Source organism: Prionailurus viverrinus, chromosome A1 (genome assembly GCF_022837055.1).
Source record: "Prionailurus viverrinus isolate Anna chromosome A1, UM_Priviv_1.0, whole genome shotgun sequence".
NCBI lineage: Eukaryota > Metazoa > Chordata > Mammalia > Carnivora > Felidae > Prionailurus > Prionailurus viverrinus.
The window spans coordinates 51,970,975-51,990,701 of record NC_062561.1 but is presented as its reverse complement, the minus strand read 5'-3'; the positions used below and the strand labels follow the sequence as shown (position 1 = coordinate 51,990,701).

Sequence of the window (19,727 nt, the reverse complement as noted above, 5' to 3'; positions counted from 1 at the left end):
CAAAGCTCACTATGGGATCAGGCTGAAGCTAGACTAACAGAGAGCATATGCTTGCTCAGCCCCTTCCTCCACCTCTTCTTCCTCCTTTCTCCTTTCTCCTGAGAGCCTACCCTCAATAAGTCACAGGCACCAAAATTCTTGAGCGCTGCTTCTGGGAACCCATCCTAACACTAACCACCAATGTAATCAGCCACGGCATTTTCTTCACAGAGATCAGCAGCTGTTCACATCACTAATAGCTGAGAGGCTGAAGGTCTTAGTGAAGTTAGAACGATGTGCATTTAAAGGATGCTATTTACTGATTGTTACTTATGGTGTGTTGTAGTTCTGCTCCCTCATCTATCAAATGAGGTGAAATACGGCTGCTTTGAAGGTCAAATTAGATGACATATGTAGAGTGTCTAATTAATGCCCAACACATGGAAAGTGCTCAATTTTTAACCTCATGCCTCTATCATCTTGGAAAGAAGAGATCAAATACAGAAGGCAGGTGTGGTTGGGTGTGGGGAGGGGATGGAACAGCCTTGAATTTGGGTCACTGGGTGTGCAAGGAGTGTGGGCAACCTCTGGCTGGCTGTTTCTGAAGCTTACTAAAATTTGGCAGAATTGGGTGGAAAAGAGGCATGTGAAGACACACTTCAATCTCAGCTACTTCATTTCCCCCTCAGTTTGGCCCAGCTTCTCTGGGTTCTTGGCTAGCCTTTTCCTGTTTCTAAGTGGGCTCCAATAAATTCTCTTCCTGAGCTGTAAAGATGGGGAGAGTTCATAGCTGACTGAAATGAGATTCTGAGGTGGTCAAAATACTGAATGTATATTTGATGATATATTTGTAAACACTGCAAATTTAAGTGTAAGATACAGGCCAACGTAAATGGAGAAAAGGCATTTTACAATTGTCTATTTGTCTGTCTCTTTCAAAAGACTGACAGTCCTGTGGGCAAGACCTGAGTCTTTCCCTTCTAGATCTCTGGCGCCTGGTACAGACAGAGTAGATGCTCCTCAGGTGCCTATTATGGGCTGTATTGTGTCTCTCCCAAAATTCCTAGTTGAAGCCCAACGCCCAGTACCTCAAGATGTGACTGTATTTGAATAGAGAGCCTTTAAAGGGATGATTAAGTTAAAGTGAGGCCATTAGGTGGGCCCTAATCCTACCTGTCTAGTGATCTTATAAAAGGAGGAATTTGGGACACACAAAGAGACACCAGGGGTGTATGTGCAGAGAAAAGGACATGGGAGGACACGGACAGTGGCCATCTGCAAGCCAAGAAGAGAGTCCACAAGAGAAACCAAACTTGACAGCACCTTGATCTTGGATTTCTAGCCTTCAGAACTGTGAAAGAATAAACTTCTGTTGTTTAAGTCAACTAGTCTGTGGTATTTTGTTATGGCAGCACTAGCAAACAAATAGGGTACTTATGGGAAACATGATTTAAACATTTCTAACATAGTTAGGTCATTCAAAGGGCTTTGTGTCACCCTGTCTCTGACCTGTGCCCTTTGTGTCTTCAACTGTCCTACTGCACAGGGCAACTACTAATAGCAAGAGCATCTGCTCTGAACAGGATACCTCACAGGCATTGTCTCATCCTTGCATAAGCTCTGTGAGTTAGCTATTATTACTTCCATCTCCCAGATGAGACAACTGAATCTCAGGGAGAGTATGTAACATACCTATGGTGGGAAGAAGCAGAATCTGTCTTCTAAACCAAAGCCAATTCTTTCCATATCAACCAGCAGCAATGCTCATCACGAATCATTGCAAGACTAGACCGGTACCCTGACATTAGGGTGAGAAGAAAGGGGGACAGAAGCAGCCCACCTGATTCTAGACATTTCACTCTTTGGAAGTCCCATGAGCTCTGGCCCCTAGTGCTTGGCAGTAGGAGCACCAGGACAGCCTCTGCAGCAAACAAACCCTCACAGAGAAGGCTTCTCTGTGCACTCCTTGATATTCTCTTGGTTATGAACATACGTCTACACAAAAAACTTGTGCAAGAATGGTCATAGCAGCATTATTCAAAATAGCCCAAAGTGGAAACAACACAAATGTCCATCAATGGATGAATGGGTACATAACATATGGTATATTCATATAATATGAAAATGCTATATTCATACATATTACTCAGCAATTGTTAAAAGCTGAAGTATTGGGGCACCTGGGCGGCTCAGGACATTAAGCACCCAACTCTTGATTTTGGCTCAGGTCATGATCTCACGGTTCTTGAGACTGAGCCCCGCATCAGGCTCTGTGCTGACAGTATGGAGCCTGCGTAGGTTACATACTACAACATGAATGAAGCTTGAAACATGCTAAATGAAAGAAGCCAGACATAAAACACCACATTTGTGTGATTCTATATGAATGTTGTTTATTAGATTTTCTTTGGTATTCTACTCACATCCCACCTCAATTCTCCTCCCAAGCAAGGCTTCTGCTACCCCTTTAAGTTCTGCTGGGTAAGGAGGAGAGTTCAGACAATAATAACACTTTACATAACTTTATAGAACTTTATAATTTACCCCATTTGGTTTCCACAACATTTAAGAGTGATATAATTCCACAACAACATGGGTGGAACTAGAGTGTATTATGCTAAGTGAAATAAGTCAGACAGAGAAAGAGAAATACCATATGATTTCACTTATATGTGGAATCTAAAACAACAACAACAACAAACAAACAAATAAAACAGAAACAGACTCATAAATACAGAGAACAAACTGGTGGTTGCCAGAGGGGATGGGGATGGGGGAATTAGAAAATAGGTGAAAGGGATTAAGAAGTACGAACTTCCAGCTATCAAATAAATAACTCATGGAAGTGAAAGGTTCACCATGGGAAATACACTCAATAATTTTGTAGTAACATTGTGTGGTGATAGATGGTAACTGCATTTACAGTAGGGAGCACTGAGTAATATAAAGAATTGTCAAAATCACTACATTGTATACCTGAAATAAATATAACATTGCATGACAACTGTACTTCAATTAAAAAAAAATACAGTGATCTAATCCCTACTTTGCAGAGGCAGAAGCAGAGACTCGGCTCAAATATCTAATGAGTGGCAAAGCTGGGACTCGACCTGGGGCTTTCTAGCTGGAGGCTCATCATTTTTTCCTCTATGCCAGAGACTCCCACATCCTCAGCACTTCCTGCAGAGTTGTACAGAGAAAAGCAGGTATCTCCTCTTTACCTTATATTTAGAGAATGGCCCTAATCAGATCCAGCATTCTGTAGAGGGTCTGATATTTTCATGCCTTCTGTAGCTAGGCATTCTGCAAAAGGCCTGGTTAAATGGAGTCAAAAGAGATAAGACATCTAAGAAACTCATGGCCCTTAACCTCTTTCTCCTGGACAAGCTTCGGGTGTCCTGTAAACACCTCACTGGCTCCACCCCAGAGTCTCTGTAATACTTTCTAGGAAAGGTTCCAACAATCCCACTTGCTCTAAGAAACTTGGTTCTATCCTGTTGCCTCTTCCAATGAAAGTCCCTGGGAAGGACTTAGCTTTTTGTGCTTCATTCTCCCTCTTCTCTCAAACTAGGATGCCATGCAGAAGGTAGGAGCCGCCATCTTGGGACCATGGACTAACCATGAGGACTAAGGTCGCATACTACGATGAGCAGAGTGGGAAGTTGAAGGAAACTGGTGCATTGACAGTATCACAGAGCTGCCACCATTGACCTGGATTATCTATCTCTTGACTTCTCCTTGGAAGAGAAAAAGAAACCTACTAGTTCATTCAGAAGATTGTTTCTCCATATTTTTATTACTCAAGCTTAATGTTCTTCCTGCCTATTATGAGTCCATTGTGGAGCAAGTAGAAGGTGTAAGGTGTAAAAAAGCCATGATTGCCTACAAAATATAAGATATCTGTGACTCTTTTATCAGTAAAACACTATTTCTTACAATATGTCCATGTGTTTAATGTTCCTAGCAAGAAGGATTCCTTGTTGAGTCCCTACTATTGCTTCACATGCTTTGTGCATATTATTTTACTTAATCCTTCCAAATGAGTACTATCACCTCTAATTATAGGAATCCAAAACTCAGAGAGGTTAAATAACCTGCCCAAGGTCACACAGTAAGTGGCGGAACCAGGAATTATAATTAGGTCCACACTAGTGCAATGCCAAGGCTGTTTTGAGTACATGATACTACATGTTGCTCAAAGTACTGTGTGATATAGCCAACACAAGACACTCAGGGAAATGCCCTGGAGTTCCAAAAGATGGGAGATAATGGAAGAGGAGCTGGGAGGAGCACTAGTAATGAATGGTTGTTCCAGTATCCCCGGACAGCTCAGCCTCGAGCCTCACCCCTCCTGAATCTACACTCAAGTCATGAGTAGTCTGGCACTATTCCTGATTGGACTCCTTTCCTGGATAGATCTCCCTACTAGATAACTTAATAATGTTTTATACTCTTGCCTAGCCTATTGTGTCCACTGACACAAAGTAAATGAGAAAGGAACATGTAATATATTCTATTTTCAGGTGGTAATAGTTTAATAAATATACAGAGGGTTTTTTTAATGAACGTAACTAATATTGCCAGAAAATAAAATTTTCTCATTAAATCTGCATGTGTTCCTCTTATACCCCTCACACAATCTCCTTCAGCCCCACCTTTGTGTCTATATGTGTCTGTAAGGTATCTAATAATGCTGCCTTAGTAGCCTCAGTTCAGCCAATTTGACTTATTTCCAAGTGCTGTCCTTCAGTTTCATTCCAAATAAGTTTTTTAACTTCTCAGGAGAAAGATGAGACTCTAATGTTGGCTCCTCAAAACACTGTTACCAGTGCATATGCCTCACTGATGGCAGATTACCAGTAACTCTATTTTATTTTATTTTTTATTAAAAATATTTATATATTTTTGAGAGAGAGTGTGTGTACACAAGTGGGGGAGGGGCAGAGGGAGAAGGAGAGCGAGAATCCCAGGCAGGCTCCACATTGTCAGCGCAGAGCCCAATGTGGGGCTTGGACACACAAGCCATGAGATCATGACCCGAGCCAAAACCAAGAGTCAGACACTTAATTGACTGAGCGACCCAGGCACCCCACGAGCAACTGTATTTTAAATGTGGTATTTTATGGGAAAAGATGTATGAAAGCTGTTTGTCTCTATTATACTGGGAATTTAAAAAAAACTTTTCCTTTAAAGCATCAAATGCTTAAGTTGAAAATTCTAGTATGAAATCATGACGTCAAGTCAATAAAGATAGAGAGAAAAACTTTTCAGCTTCTGGATCATCTTTCGTTTCCTCTTTGTGGCCAAGCAGCAGAAAGAGCTGGTTTTTACCCGATGCTCACAGCCTACACACAAAGACATCTGTCCTTAGGTTTTAGATGAAATCATTCTCCTTAAGCTCTGAATCACAGAAGCAATTACGTTTCTTAGTTCTCTTTGGATGTATTTGAAACTATCAAACATCTCCTATTTCTTTGATTTGTCTTCTCAGTTTTTCTTCATCTCCTTATGGTCTGTCTCAATTTTCTTCAGTGTTTTCTATTTGTAATAAGAGCATTTCCCCAAGAGCCCTTAGGTCTGTTAGGTTAAACCCAATCTCAGTCCTAGCTCCACCTGTCCCAACCCTAAAAATTTCTGGGGCCACCTCCTAAGCTACACTCTTTTCCTTAATCATTTGGGTCTTCTTGAAAAAAAGACTGTGAATCAGTCTTCCCATCCCACACAAGGGCAAAATGACTCTTGGCTTACCTAATAAGGCCTTCACTATTCTCTGCTAACTTTCTATTCAGAAAGATCCGGTGAGCAAAGAAACCGGAATGGGTGTTGCATAGAGGAAAGGGAATAGGAAAAATGAGGCAGAAAAGAGCAGAATATAGGCTAACAAACTAGAGGATGAAAGAAGAAAGGGGAAAAAAAAAAGAAAAAAATCAATTCTGACCACTGGTCATGTGATAGTGTCAGCTCTATTGAGTTCAGATTTTACATGTATTATCTCATTTAAGACCTACACAATGCTTTAAGTTTGATGCTGTTATTATCCTCATTCCACACTTAAATGAAACTTTATGATGAATGATTTCAATGAAGTCAGACTCTTTGCAGAAGGTAGGGCAAGAGTTGGAAATGTGGGCAGTGGCTGAAAGTAGTTGTTTCTGGAAAGAGGTTTTAGGATGAGTAGCTTACCTGAGGCTGCATAGCTAGTGCACAGCTGGTATTCAACCTGGTAATGAAGTTCCTGTCCCAGAAGCCCAGGAAACAAAAGGGGCTGATGGGTGGAAAGTGACAGGCTAAAAGAAAGGGTGAGAAGAATGACTTTTCCTCCACTGTAGATTGCTGATGGACCTCAACCGAGAGTAAGATTGGAGTAGGCTTTCTTGGATCATTGTACCAAGGTATGCAGAGATCTGCATTGAGTGATATTTCGATATTTTAACTCCAAAATCTTCCAATTTATCAAACTTCTTTTTTATTTTTAAAAAATTTTTTAAAAATTTTTTTAATGTTTATTTATTTTTGAGACAGAGAGAGACAGAGCGCGAGTGGGGGAGGGGCAGAGAGAGAGGGAGACACAGAATCTGAAACAGGCTCCAGGCTCTGAGCTGTCAGCACAGAGCCCAATGCGGGGCTTGGACCCACGAACCGTGAGATCATGACCTGAGCCGAAGTCGGACGCTTAACTGACTGAGCCACCCAGGTGCCCCTCAAACTTCTAATACACCTTATATCTTTATGAAAAAGAACTCAAAGAGTCGCCTAGGGGAAATCACTGTAGTGATGGAAAGTATTAAGAAGCTAAGGTAGAATAAGGAAATAAATACAGCAAAAATGGCTAGAAAATGGCATATGTACATTCGCCTCTGTGTATGAAAGTCTAGAGGGTTTCACGGCTCAATAATAGTGCCATACGCACCAGGACTTGCTTCCCAAAAATCACTAGTAACTGGGAAAAACCCCTAGAAACTGGAAAAAGACAAATGCTACTAAACTATTTTCTATAGAAGAATAAGAGGAGCCCGGTAATTACAAACCAATAAGGAGACGCCTTAGTTTCTGGAAAATAAATAAAACAAACCCCAAACAACAATTACCACCTAAAAGAACATGAAATATCCTGGAAGGAGAAAACAAACAGGTCTTCATGAAGAGCAAACATTAACAAGTCCATTTAAATTAATGGATAGTGTTTAGCCTTCACATGCAGCGTAGAAGGAAATCCAATAATTATCAGGCTGGTAAGGACTCATTTAGCTTGCTGGGATGGTTAGAAGTTTGCTATTTCTTTAGTCACACAGCCTCACAGTCTGAGCTTAGCACTGGGAAACTTGTTTACTGATGGTGAAACAGTTGGGAATGTAGTGCAGGTGAAAGCTTTCAACCAGCCAGATGTCTACATGCTACCGGTTCGCTGGTACCCACCATAAAATTTTCTGACTGTTCTATTTTTACTATGAGCCCCCACCTGCCCGGGTTGCTACCACCTAGCTTTTCCATGGAATGACAGCATCAAGTTCTAGCATGAAGAGTCTTACTGTCTGGGACAATGATCTGTTTCACTTTATTAAAGACACTGATCTAATATTCATTAGTAAAAAACACTAACAAAAATTATCTATCACCTTAGCCCTTCATGGGCTATTTCCTTTTTTTTTAAGTTTATTTCTTTATTTTGAGAGGTGAGAGAGCAAGGAAGGGGCAGAGAAAGAGAGAGAGAGAGAGGGAGAAAGAGGATCCCAAGCAGGCTCCAAGTCACCAGCCTAGAGCCGGACATGGGGCTCAGTCTCATGAACCATGAAATCATGACCTGAGCTGAAATCAAGAGTCAGATGCTTAACTGACTGATCCACCCAGTGCCTCTCATGGGCTATTTTCAGTTCTATCCGAAAGCATTTGTTAAATGAATTAAAACCCAAATTTTTACCACGGACTATGATCCAAAACCCCATTAGTTACTGTAAGTACTTTACCATATTTCACATTCACAATGGCTCTGTCATAAGGTCATTCTTTATCCCAATTTTACACATCAACTTTTTCATTATATCAGTAATACATGCTCAGTAGAAAATGCATAAAGTCAAAGAAAGCACAAAGAAAAAATGAGACACCTTTCATGTATCATTATTTTCTTCAAAGGTTCTCTTTGCCTATTAGATTTCACTGATCCACATTTTTCAAAGTCATTAAAAATATTTAAATGATTATTCCTTCTGCAACTAAAATATATTTCATTTTATGTGACCATCTATTATTATAACATAATTTCTCTGTTGTTTCCAACAAAACCATACAAAAATCTTTGATCACATGTCTGATTATTTTCTTTGGATGGATCCCTAAAAGTGAAATTACTTGCTAAGGGATATAACTTCTAAAATCTTCTTGATCCCTATTGTCAAATCTCCTTCCTTAAACCTTGTCAGTTTATAATGCACCAGCAGCATATAAATGTCCATACATTTGCCAGCACTTAGAATTACCATTTATTAATCTCTTTAATAATTTAAAGAGATTCTATTCTATTCTATTCCTACATATCTCTCGATTGTATTTCTTTCTGTATTCAAGCTACCAATTCAAACTGCCATAATCTCTTTGTTACTATTTTAACAGCTTCCTAGGTGTATTCCCAAGTGTCTAGACTTAATCTCTTCTAACCCATTCTCTACCGAAGCAGCCACCATCTTGCTTAAAACTCTTCAGTGGTGCTTCATCTCCGTCAGGATAAAAGTCAAGTTGTTAACAAGGCTCACAGGTCCACAGATGCTGCCTCATCTCTCCCCACTCTCCATTCCTCACTCAAGCTCTAGTTTCAGCCACACTAAGTCATGCCAATTCCTTGAGGGTTTCATCAATTTTACCACCTTTAGGCTGTTGCTTACTCTCTGCACTATGCCTAAAACAGTCTTCATTCTGAGCTTTCCTTGCCCCTTACTCTCTTTTCAGGAAAGACTTCTATTCATTCTTCAGGTCACATAACCTCCCAGAAGCATTCAGTGACACCATTGCAACCTGGCCCCCCACCTTTCCAGGCTGAATTAAGGGCCCTACCAAGTGTTGAAATAGCAAAGAGTATCTCTCCATAAAAACATTTACCAAACAGATTGCCTGTTAGTGTGGCTGACTATCCTTCTATCCCCAGGGCACAACATGCATGCACACACACATACACACAGAGTAAATCTTGAGAAAATTGAGAAATTGAGAAACAAGACCATCTTTGCCACAGTTGTGTTTCCAGAACTTATTACAGTACGTGGCACATAATCAGTTCTAGAGGGATATTTGTTGGACAAATAAGATTAATTAAATGTTTACACATGTTTTCTTATAATTTTTTTAAAAATTTTAAAAACTGGCTCACTCAGTTAAGTGTCTGACTCTTGATTTTGGTTCAGGTCATGATCCCAGGGTCATGGGATTGAGCCCTGCATGAGGCTCCATGCTGAGTGTGGAGCCTGCTTAATATTCTCTCTCTCTCTCTCTCTCTCTCTCTCTCTCTCTCTCTCTCCCTTTACCCATCTCCTCTGCATGTGTGCACTCTTCCTCTTCCTAAAAAAATTATAAGTAAATAAATAATAAATAAATAAATAAATAAATAAGAAAATACTTTATTGTTACATGGAAACTCTAATACATATGGAGGTATTTGGCTAATGGTGGAATGAATCCCTTTCCTATTGACATATGATTTTTCCTTTGTCACATATAAAATTCTTACATATTCTAGAATGTGGCTGTATGTTCCAGAAATCTGTTTTTAGTTTCTTGCAATAGAAACAAACTTTAATTATTATCTTTTTATAATACATTTTAGTGCCAGTGGAAGCACCCCTAATTAATTTCCTATGTATAAATGCTATCAGATATTCCCATCTATTTATTTCTTTCAGATAAACTTTAAAATTATTTCATCTATTTCAAAAATAAATATTCTTTTGGAACTTTTGATCAGAATTGCATGAACCCTATAAAATTATTTGGGAAGAGGTGACATTTATTATATTCAAACTGTCCATCCAGGAAGGTTTTACTCAAAAAATTCTTTGTTTCTTACAGTAAATTTTTGTGATTTTTTAAAAATCAGGGTCCCACATTTTTCTTTTGGAGATTTTTTTTCAGAGATTTTTTTGATGTTTTACTTTTCTTTGTGCTATTTTAAAAGAAATAGTAATACAATACATATGTCATTAAGAATTCTAAAATTTCTTTTTATGTACTGGTGCTGTGAGATATGCATGATTGTACAAGTTACCCTTGGTTCAAAGTAGGATAACGATTAAATCCAAGTCTCTCTGTACTCTAACCTCCTGCAGTTTTTTTTACATGAATTCCTTTCAAACTTTTACCTAATGACAAAGGAGAGGATGCTGGGAAGGAATGGAGAAAAGGGAAGAATTGTTGCAGAGCATTTTTCTACAAAACGTTTTAACTAAAATTAGCTCTCAGTGCAGATGTACCATGAGGCATCTGTACATTTTCTCAAATACCGCCAGTCTCCTGGGATGTTGATATTCCAGTTTGAAACTATGATCTACATTACTTTCCCCCAGGAGGTTCCATATAAAGGGGACTTAATCATATTTTAGGCCAGGGAAACTTGGGTCTAGAAATGTAGAATAAATAATTTAGATGCTTAGAGCTCTCAGTACACATCTATGATGAGGATTCAGCAACATTAATTCTCATGTCTAGAAGTAAGCCAGTTGTCATTTAATGGACAGCCATTAAATACACTCTTCCAATTAATAATCACAATAAAAGGATGACTTATACCCTTAATAAGTTTAGCAGCTAACATAAAATGCAATCTGATAAATATAGCTGTCATTTGACAAAGCATCCATTTGAAGAAGGGCCTTTCCCAAATTCTAAAATCACATGGATTTTTACAACAGTAAACTAGAAACACTTAAGAAACACATGTGATGAAGACTTTTGATTAAAAGGTAAATTCTGAGCAACTGAAGTACATAGATATTAATACATAAAACGCTTATTTCAAAGTTCTCAGCAAGAGAAAAGGAAATTTGAGCAACAAATGGCCTAGACACAGATACTATCAGAAGACAAACTGTGTGGGACAACAGAGATTTCCTTTGGACTGCTGGCCAAGGATTTTATTACTTCCTTCTTAAAGAATGCTTCAAGTTAATGCCTGAAACTTAGGGACACCCTCAGTTAAATCATGTTAGTGAATTATATGCAGCTCATTCCACAGCATGAGTTCAGCCATTCAGAGCATATTCTCTTTGTTTTGTTTACAGAAAAATGATCGTTTTAGGTATTTCAGTCAAAACTCCAGTGGTTGGAGAAGACAACCAGGAAAGCAGAATGGTACTGCAGCTACAGAATGGTGGCTGAGCTGAGGATGTCACTGATTAGGTGCACCACAACCTCCACACATGCCACATTGCCTTCCTACAGAGGGCTGACCGCTCCTTGGATGGAAACTCTGGGAACACAATGAATAACAAGACTGAGCCCAGAAACCACAAATAAAAATGTCTCATTATGTCATGGTCACACTATACACACAAGTATATTACTGGATAAAGACATTCTTATTTCTATATCATTTTAGCCCTTTTATAAAGCCAGAGGGAAGCTCATTTATTGCTACTATATATTTTATATGAAAGAAATTTGAAAAAATTATTGAAAAAATTCAGTAAGACAAAGGTCAGTCTTCTCGTTCTGGTTCTGTTAACTATGTCTTGGCAAGTTGCTCAACATTGATGTTTTTGTTGTCCTCATCTAAAAAATTCATGGGTTAGACTAGACAAGACTATGCTCCGTACGAATCAAATTTATGTCAACTGGATTAAAGATTTACATGAAGCTAAAATTTTAATAAGAACCCTAGCTTGTTCATGTGTTCTGTGTCACATGATATTTAAAATCAACCAAATGTTTTACTAAAATTTCTACTGATAACATATCTCAGTTTTCTCAAATTGATTGTTCCAATAAAGATTGGAGTACAACAAATATCAGAAAGACTGTATCTGTTATATCAACTGTGAAAGTGAAAGCCAGTGTTAAATTTGATCTCATTTCACGAAAACTCAACTTATAAACTACAAATGCTGATTACTATAGATGTTTGAAAGCCAAGTTATAAAGTTCCTCAGTAAACCTTTGGGAATTGACCTTTCAATCTCTGAGACACACATGACCTGGTCACCAATGGGAAGTGATGAGAACGTTAGAACGTAAGGCAGAGCCAGGTGTGCTGTGGGAAACACCCCTTTGGAGGGAACAGAGCTCCTGTTACAGACGACAAGTGATGGTGGGTTGGATTCCCACAGCTCTGTATCATGAATGGAAAAGGTGGAGAAACAAACACCAGTCAGAGAAGTTGGCTTTGCTATCAATTACAAAGGAAAGCCTGCTTAGAATAACTTTTCTATTCCTATCAAAGAATCTGTTTCTAAAACTGATTTTTCAGGACTAGGATATAAATAGAGGTGGAAAATTGGCCCCCATCTACATTAATCAATTCTCAGATTAGAACCCAGGATATAATATAGAAAAGTTAGCCAATTGCACAGGAATCCCTGGAGGATGCCACACTCCTGCCAATTCACCCACCTTGCTTTATCCCATGGTACACTCATGCAAGAAATGTGATTTTTCTTACTGGGGGAAGATAGGATACAGGGGATATGGGCTTGGCATCTCTCCCCCACAGCTCGGTGATTGCAGTGTTTTTAGCAGGCAAGAAAAACATCTATGAAACAATGGAGTTCACCATTTCAGTAAAAGCATCATCTGTGAAAACAGGGAGGTCCCTTTAAAAAATGTTTTTATAGTCACTTGAGACAATAGAATTGCCTTGAAGAATTTACTATCCTTATGGGTGACAGGATTCACCAGCTGACAGCTCCCACACAGAAACTCAAAGAGGTTCTCATTTCTCTGCTGCCCGGAAATGTGTTAAGTTGCAGAGAAGTTAAAAGGCAATGCCATATAAAATCACACTCAGCAGCAGAGCTGTTGACAAGCAGAGCAGTCCCCTTGGAAGCTGTCAAAATTTAACTGGAGAAAAGACAAAGTTAATACAGTAAGTTCTGATTTTAATCAATTGCAAAGAAAACAGGGTAAGTTATACACATAAAGCAGATATGTTTATGTTTGCAAATATAATTCAACTTACCTCTCTTGGGCAGAAAACCGGGACTTTGTGTCTGAACTGCCTTCAGTGGTTCCCCAGGTGGATCTTGCTGAAACTAATGTGTACCTGGAGTTTTAATGAATGTCGTTTCCACCTCTACTTGACTGTGTTAATGAACAGTTCAGAGGCTTCTCGCTCAGTGGCTGAGTCACCCAGGGAGGAGGTGGGTGGTGTGAAAGAGGGTGTCACCTTGTATAAATACCAATTCAATTAAAACAGGCTCACTCATGGACCTACTGTCTTTGTTTGGTGAATTCTTTGTGTAAGTTATGGCCTCGTTATGCCAAAAAGAATGTGCTCCTGTTATCGCCCTTTTAATTGACATCAACAATACACACAACTCTATCAAGGACAAGGAGGCATGGTACCCAACCTATTTTGGATTCTCTTCAAAATAAAACAAAAATTTAAGGTAGGAAGGATTGTTTTCTCTCTCTACCCATAGTGGCTGGAAGGCTGGGGCACAGATGCACAAGATGGGAAGTCCACTGTGGGAACCAACATTCTTTAGGATAGAAAAGTCCTTTGAAACTCTGAGCTCAGGAAATATGAAACAACACAAGTTCAGGGCTCCTGCGTGGCTTAGTCAGTGGGTGTCTGACTTCGGCTGGAGTCATGATCTCACGGTTCCTGAGTTCGAGTCCCACATCAGGCTCTGTGCTGACAGCTCAGAGCCTAGAGCCTGCTTCAGATTCTGTGGCTCCCTCTCTCTCTGCCCCTCCCCTGCTCACGCTCTCTCTCTCTCTCATAAATAAATAAACATTAAAAAAAATTTTTTTAAAGAAACAACACAAGTTCTACACATGGGATATTTTGTAAAACCATCAGAGGAAAAATACATTCTGAAATATAAGAATTCTGATCCTTTTATTATTTTGAAATAGATAAAAATGTGACAAAGATGCTTGAAAGTTCTTTCACATCTGAGGGCAGAAGTAGATTCCAGCATCAACACCTGCATCTGACGGGGAAGCAACAATGCACAAAAGTCATGCCAGGGGGGGGGGGGTTCCTACCACAGCTTCTGAAATGCACCTTCCATAATAGCCTGGGAGGCTTTGCAAGAAGCTTAGCAAACTTGGAGAACATTACTGAGAGAAGTCAAGTCATTAGAACTCCCAGGGTCATCTTTATGCATCCATCATTTCAACAATTAACCGAATGCTCCCATTTTCAAGACAGCTCCTAAAAATTACAGTCCAGCTGAGCTATAGCACAGAAGTGACTGTAACAAGAGTAGAAAAATGTTCAGGTTAGAAGGTACAGGCAATTGTAGTATGCATTCATTATAAACTAGGACATCACTATTCTGATGTGTCCTCTCTCTGGGCTGAAGAATTTGAAAATGGAAAATGGAAAAATGTTCTTTAAAAGTAAACATCCATATACATGTCTATTCGGTCCTTCTATGGAATTTTATAAACCCAAAATATTTTAGAAATAGGGGTGCCTGGGTGGCTCAGTCCTTTGAGCATCCGGCTTTGGCTCAGGTCATGATCACATGATTTGTGGATTTGAGCCCCACATCAGGCTCTGTGCTGACAGTACAGAGCCTGCTTGGGATTCTCTCTCTGCCCCTTCTCTACTTGCTCTCTCTCTCTGTCTCTCTCTCAAAATAAATAAATAAATAAACAAATAAATAAATAAATAATAAATAAACTTAAAAAAGAAATGTGTTCTAAATTTCTGTGCTGCCCATAAATGTTGGTTGAATTTAGGTTGGATTTAATACTATAGATTAGAAAATTGTAAAAACATGTTTGGCTCAATTCAAAAAATAAATCAGGAGTTATATGCAGCATTATAAAGACATTATATTCAGCAAAATAAATCAGAAGTTATATTCAGCATGATTCAGCATTCATTTTGCCAAATGAAGGGCTAAAACAGTTTCAGAGCCAGCTTGTAGGGACAGGTAGTAACTTACATTATAGAATGTTTAAGTGTATGTTTTTGTCCTCATAAAATATAGAACGAGAAAAATAAGTTTTTAAGTTTTAATGAAGTAAAATATACTGCTCAAGATACATCCTAGGCTTTTGAACTCCCAAGCAATTATTCCTGCACGTAATTGATGGTTCCTCTTATTTTATATACCAGGAGCCCGTACCACTAAGCCACACCAGTGTCTTTTCATTTAGAACCAAATCTTTGATTTAAAAGGGGGCTAATTCTAAACACTTGAGGAAAATGCATACCTCCTCGTGGCTCTCAAAGCTTGAAGAGGTCAATCAAGAATGCGTCTGGGTGTGGAGGTGGCCAAATGGGTTTGGCCTTGGTTTCACTCCGGCCTTGAACTGGGAAGCCTTGAGCATGCTTGGAATAACTTTGTTTCATCATGCCTATCTCACTGTACATGTCTGAGTTCTTGAGGTCTCTTTAGAACATAGCTCCTATCCTGGGGATGGCCAATGTTTTATTGCAGATGCTAATGCCAATTGCTTCGTGGTAGCTGCCTGGATGGATACGATGAAGTTTGTAAAGCAAACCTTTTTGGCTGAGTATATCTCCTGAAATAGAACAGTGTTTTTTCTATGTCTTCTATCCAATGAATAAATCAGCCAAAATGAGCACTTATTGCTTATTACTATATAATAATGAGGATAGTAAATACTTATATAGCACTGTTAATGTGTCAGGCATTGAATTTCTAAGTACTTTTCATATATTAACTTAATAATTGTTATTAAATGATTGTCTCCTCATACTATGGTCTGAATGTTTGTGTCTCCCTGAGATTCAGATGTTGGAATCCTAACTCCCAAAAAGGATAGGATTGGAGGCAGGGCCTTTGGGGGGTGCTTAGGTTGTGAGGGTGGAACCCTCGTGAATGGGAATAATGTTCTTATAAAAGAGACCCTTCAGAACTCTCTAGCTTCTTCCTTCATGTGAGGACACAGTGAGAAGAAGGCACAGGCTATGAACCAGGAAGAGGAGCCTCACCCAACCATGCTGGCATCTTGATCTCAGACCCCCCAGACTCCAGAACAGTGGAAGTTAAATTTCTGTTGCTTATAAGCTGCCCAGTCTGGGATATTGTTATAGCAGCCTGAACAGACTAAGATACCTCCTCACCCCAGAGAGATTCCAAAAGTGATGTGAAAATGCAAAAAATGCAAATAGGACAAATCAGCATCTCAAAGTTCTCTCATCTATTACCTAGGGTCTCTGAGGGTTGAAAGATACAGGGTTCCCCTTCTTCCTCCCAGATGGAAAAAATGTTATGGGCATGCTAAAACAAAGATATATCATTAGGATGATACTTGCAAACCCAATTTCCCTTTGGCTGGGAGTAGACAGATGTCAGAATTAATGAATTACTGTCAGCACTTCAAGAGCTGGTGCATTGCTTAATGCACTTTGATGGTGCCAGCATAATGCAGACTAATGGAGAGCACAGTGGAGAACGCACAGGGGCCTGGGTTCTCTTTCCTTACAGATCCACTCTTCACTGTGGGCAAATCACTTAACCCTTATGCCCATGTCTTTCCTGGTATAGTGAGACTGATGAGATCTATTTCTTTACCAACTGGCAGGTCACAATGAAGATGTCACAATTTTTTTAACCAGGACTTCAAACCTTAGGTTTATAGCAAATGTCAGGAAGAACCAGGAGGACTCAGCTGAGAGTCCCTTCTGACTCTTCATGCTACAAACAGGCAGAGATTAGGCATGGTTGATGATGATTGTAATGCTGATGATAAAAATAACAATAAAAATAGCAACACCAATAGTTTAAATATGTGCCGATTACTGCTAAGTGCTTCACATGTATTATTTCATTTGATCTTCACAAAAACCCTACACTATAGGAACTGCTGTTATATCCATGATAGAGATAATAAAGCAAAAGACTAGGGTTAACACAGCTAGGAATTAGATGTGTCTGGAAATCCAATCTAGGCACACTGACTGCAGAGTCCACCTTCTTGGGTGGGAACCTCCACCATCTCTCCAAAGTGCCAGAAAGGAATATGAGTATTTGATCCAAACTATGGCTAGACCAGAGGGTGAGCTAAACTTATAGCAGGCCTAAGCACTAACTAATAGGTGGCAGGAAAGTACAATGGCTTTTAATAGTTAATGTGTGTGTGTGTGTGCGTGTGTGTGTGTGTGTATACATATATATGCATGTATGTATGCATGTATACATACTTATACACTTATATCCTCATAGCTCACATGTGTTAGATTGCAATGTTAAACCAGAGAATGGCCTTGAGTGGCTTCAGAATCTAGGGTCCTTTAATTATAGTGTAAATCTAACTCATCAGTTTTCTTTTCTTTCTTTATTTAAGGAATACTTCTTTGTTTAAGACTATTTTTATAGCAACTTTTGGTTCTTAGCAAAACTGAGAGTCAGGTACAGAGAATCCCATACACTCCCTCCCCCTACACATGTACAGCCTCCTCTGTTAACATTTCACACCAGACTGGTACATTTGTTAAATGGATGAATCTACACAGACACATCATTATTACTCAAAGTCCATAATTTACATTAGGACATCATTCCTGGTGCTGTACATTCTATGGATTTGGATGAATGGACAATGATATGTATCCATTATTATGGTATTCTGCATAATAGTTTCACTGCCCTAAAAATCCTTTGTGCTCTGCCTAGTCATTCCTCCCTCCCCCCAATCTCTGGCAATCACTGGCATTACTGTCTACACAGTTTTGCCTTTCCAAAATGTCATCTTGTTGGAATAATATACTAGGTAGCCTTTTCATATTGGCTTCTTTCATTTTGCAATATGCATTTAAGGTTCTTCCATGTGTTTTCATTGCTTGACAGCTCATCGCTTTTTAGCTATTCCATTGTCTGGATATACCAGTTTATTTTTCCATTTGCCTAATGAAAAACATCTTATTTGCTTCCAACTTTTGGCAATTATGAATAAACTTGTTATAACCATCATAGGCAGTTTTCTTTTTAAAAAATATTTACGCAATATATTTTTCTTTTTCTTTTTTTCTAAGTTTATTTTATTCATTTTGAGAGAGAGAGAGAGTGATTAGGAAAGGGGCAGAGACAGGAAGAGAGAGAACATGGAGCCCAATGCTAGGCTCAAACTCACAAATCATGAGATCATGACCTGAGCTGAAATCAAGAGTCTGACCAACCTAGCCACCCAGACACCCCTACACAATGTATTTTGAATCAGCCATATATTTACATTTTTCAGAAATTAAAGGTATAGAAAGAAAGACAGTGAAAAGTCTCCCTCACTCCCCAAACCTTGATCTCCAAAAAAGAGGAATGGGCAATTATTTAGTTTCTTCTGGGTCATTCCAAAGACATTTATACATATAAGAGAAAATGTAAGATACAGGTATTTCCTCCATTTTTTATACAAATGTTTGCATATTACACTGTTCTGAATCTTATTAATTTATTTATTTTTTGCTTTAACATTATATCCTGAAAATATTTCCACACTGTGTTTTTCATTAGCTGATTGGCCTTCCATTGTATGGGTATGTCATAATCTATTTTATCAATCCACTATAAATGGACATTTCCATCATGTCTAAACTTCTGCTAACAAACAATGCTACAGTGAGTAACACTGTACATAAATATTTGGTACATGTACCTATATATATCTAGGATAAATTCTTATAGACATAACTGCTGGATCCAGGAATTTATACGTGTAATGTTGGTAGGTAAATAATACCAAATTGTCCTCTATAATGGATTTATCAATTTATCCCTCTTATTCTCACTTGTCTTCTTCAACAATTTGCTCATTTAACAAATATTAAGTACTTACTATGCTTTAGTACTGTTTCAATTCAAAGGACAGGAAACTTAATGAGATCCAGTGCTTGCTCTCCAGGAATTCACCATGTTGGGGGAGACAGACATTAAGTTAAATAGCTATAATACATCAGGATAAAGCAATACACAGCAATTTTATGAGCACAGTTACACGGTAGAGAAACTGAAGAACTCTACCTGGACCTGGGGGCTGATGTTGATACTGAGTTTTGAAGTTTGCGTGAACATTGATTAGATGGTTGAAGGGGGAAAAAGCCATCCACCCACTCTGCCTTCCTAGATTTGCTTCTTAAGGTCTTTCAGATTCCTGCTTATGACTATAATTCAGGACCTGGCAGTGTAAGGCAGCGTGAGGCATGGCTGGTCCAATTAATGAGGGAAGTAGGAGCAGAGATACAGTTGGGTAAGTAGGACCTGCAGCCAGATTCTCCTCAATAGTGCCAGAGTTGACAAAGCCCGCTTGAAACTTCTGCTACTTTCCTCCTCGTTCCAGCACCACCTAAACCAGCATTTTTGCAGCAGCAGTGATAGTTCCTCAGGGTGGTATATGTCTGCCCACAGTTTCCTAGTTTCCTATAGACAAAAGTGAGCTACGCTGCAAACAGTGCAAGCCTCCTGCTTACGGCTGAAATAAACAATTTTGTAGGGGTTAAAAGGAAGAATTGCTCTTCCTTTCACTGAAAAACTTAGAATGGCAAATCTGCTGTTATTATTTTTTTTTGGCAAATCAATTTTTATAATTAAAGTCCTTACTTTCAGATTGTGAGTTCATAATTTCATGAT

The 19,727-nt window shown here is 38.9% G+C and overlaps 1 protein-coding gene across 16 annotated transcripts in view; it reads right to left on the bottom strand.

Annotated features, from left to right (window-relative positions):
• SCEL (sciellin) overlaps positions 1 to 19,727 on the bottom strand; it is a 220,493-nt gene that overhangs the window by 101,743 nt on the left and 99,023 nt on the right. Inside the window, exon 1 of one of the 16 annotated variants that reach the window (XM_047873900.1) lies at positions 13,136 to 13,273. The exons of the other annotated variants lie outside the window; for them this stretch is intronic. The gene's annotated coding sequence lies outside the window, so the exon portion shown is untranslated. Of the gene's footprint in view, positions 1 to 13,135; positions 13,274 to 19,727 lie in introns of those variants that run through there. 16 annotated transcript variants of the gene reach the window in all.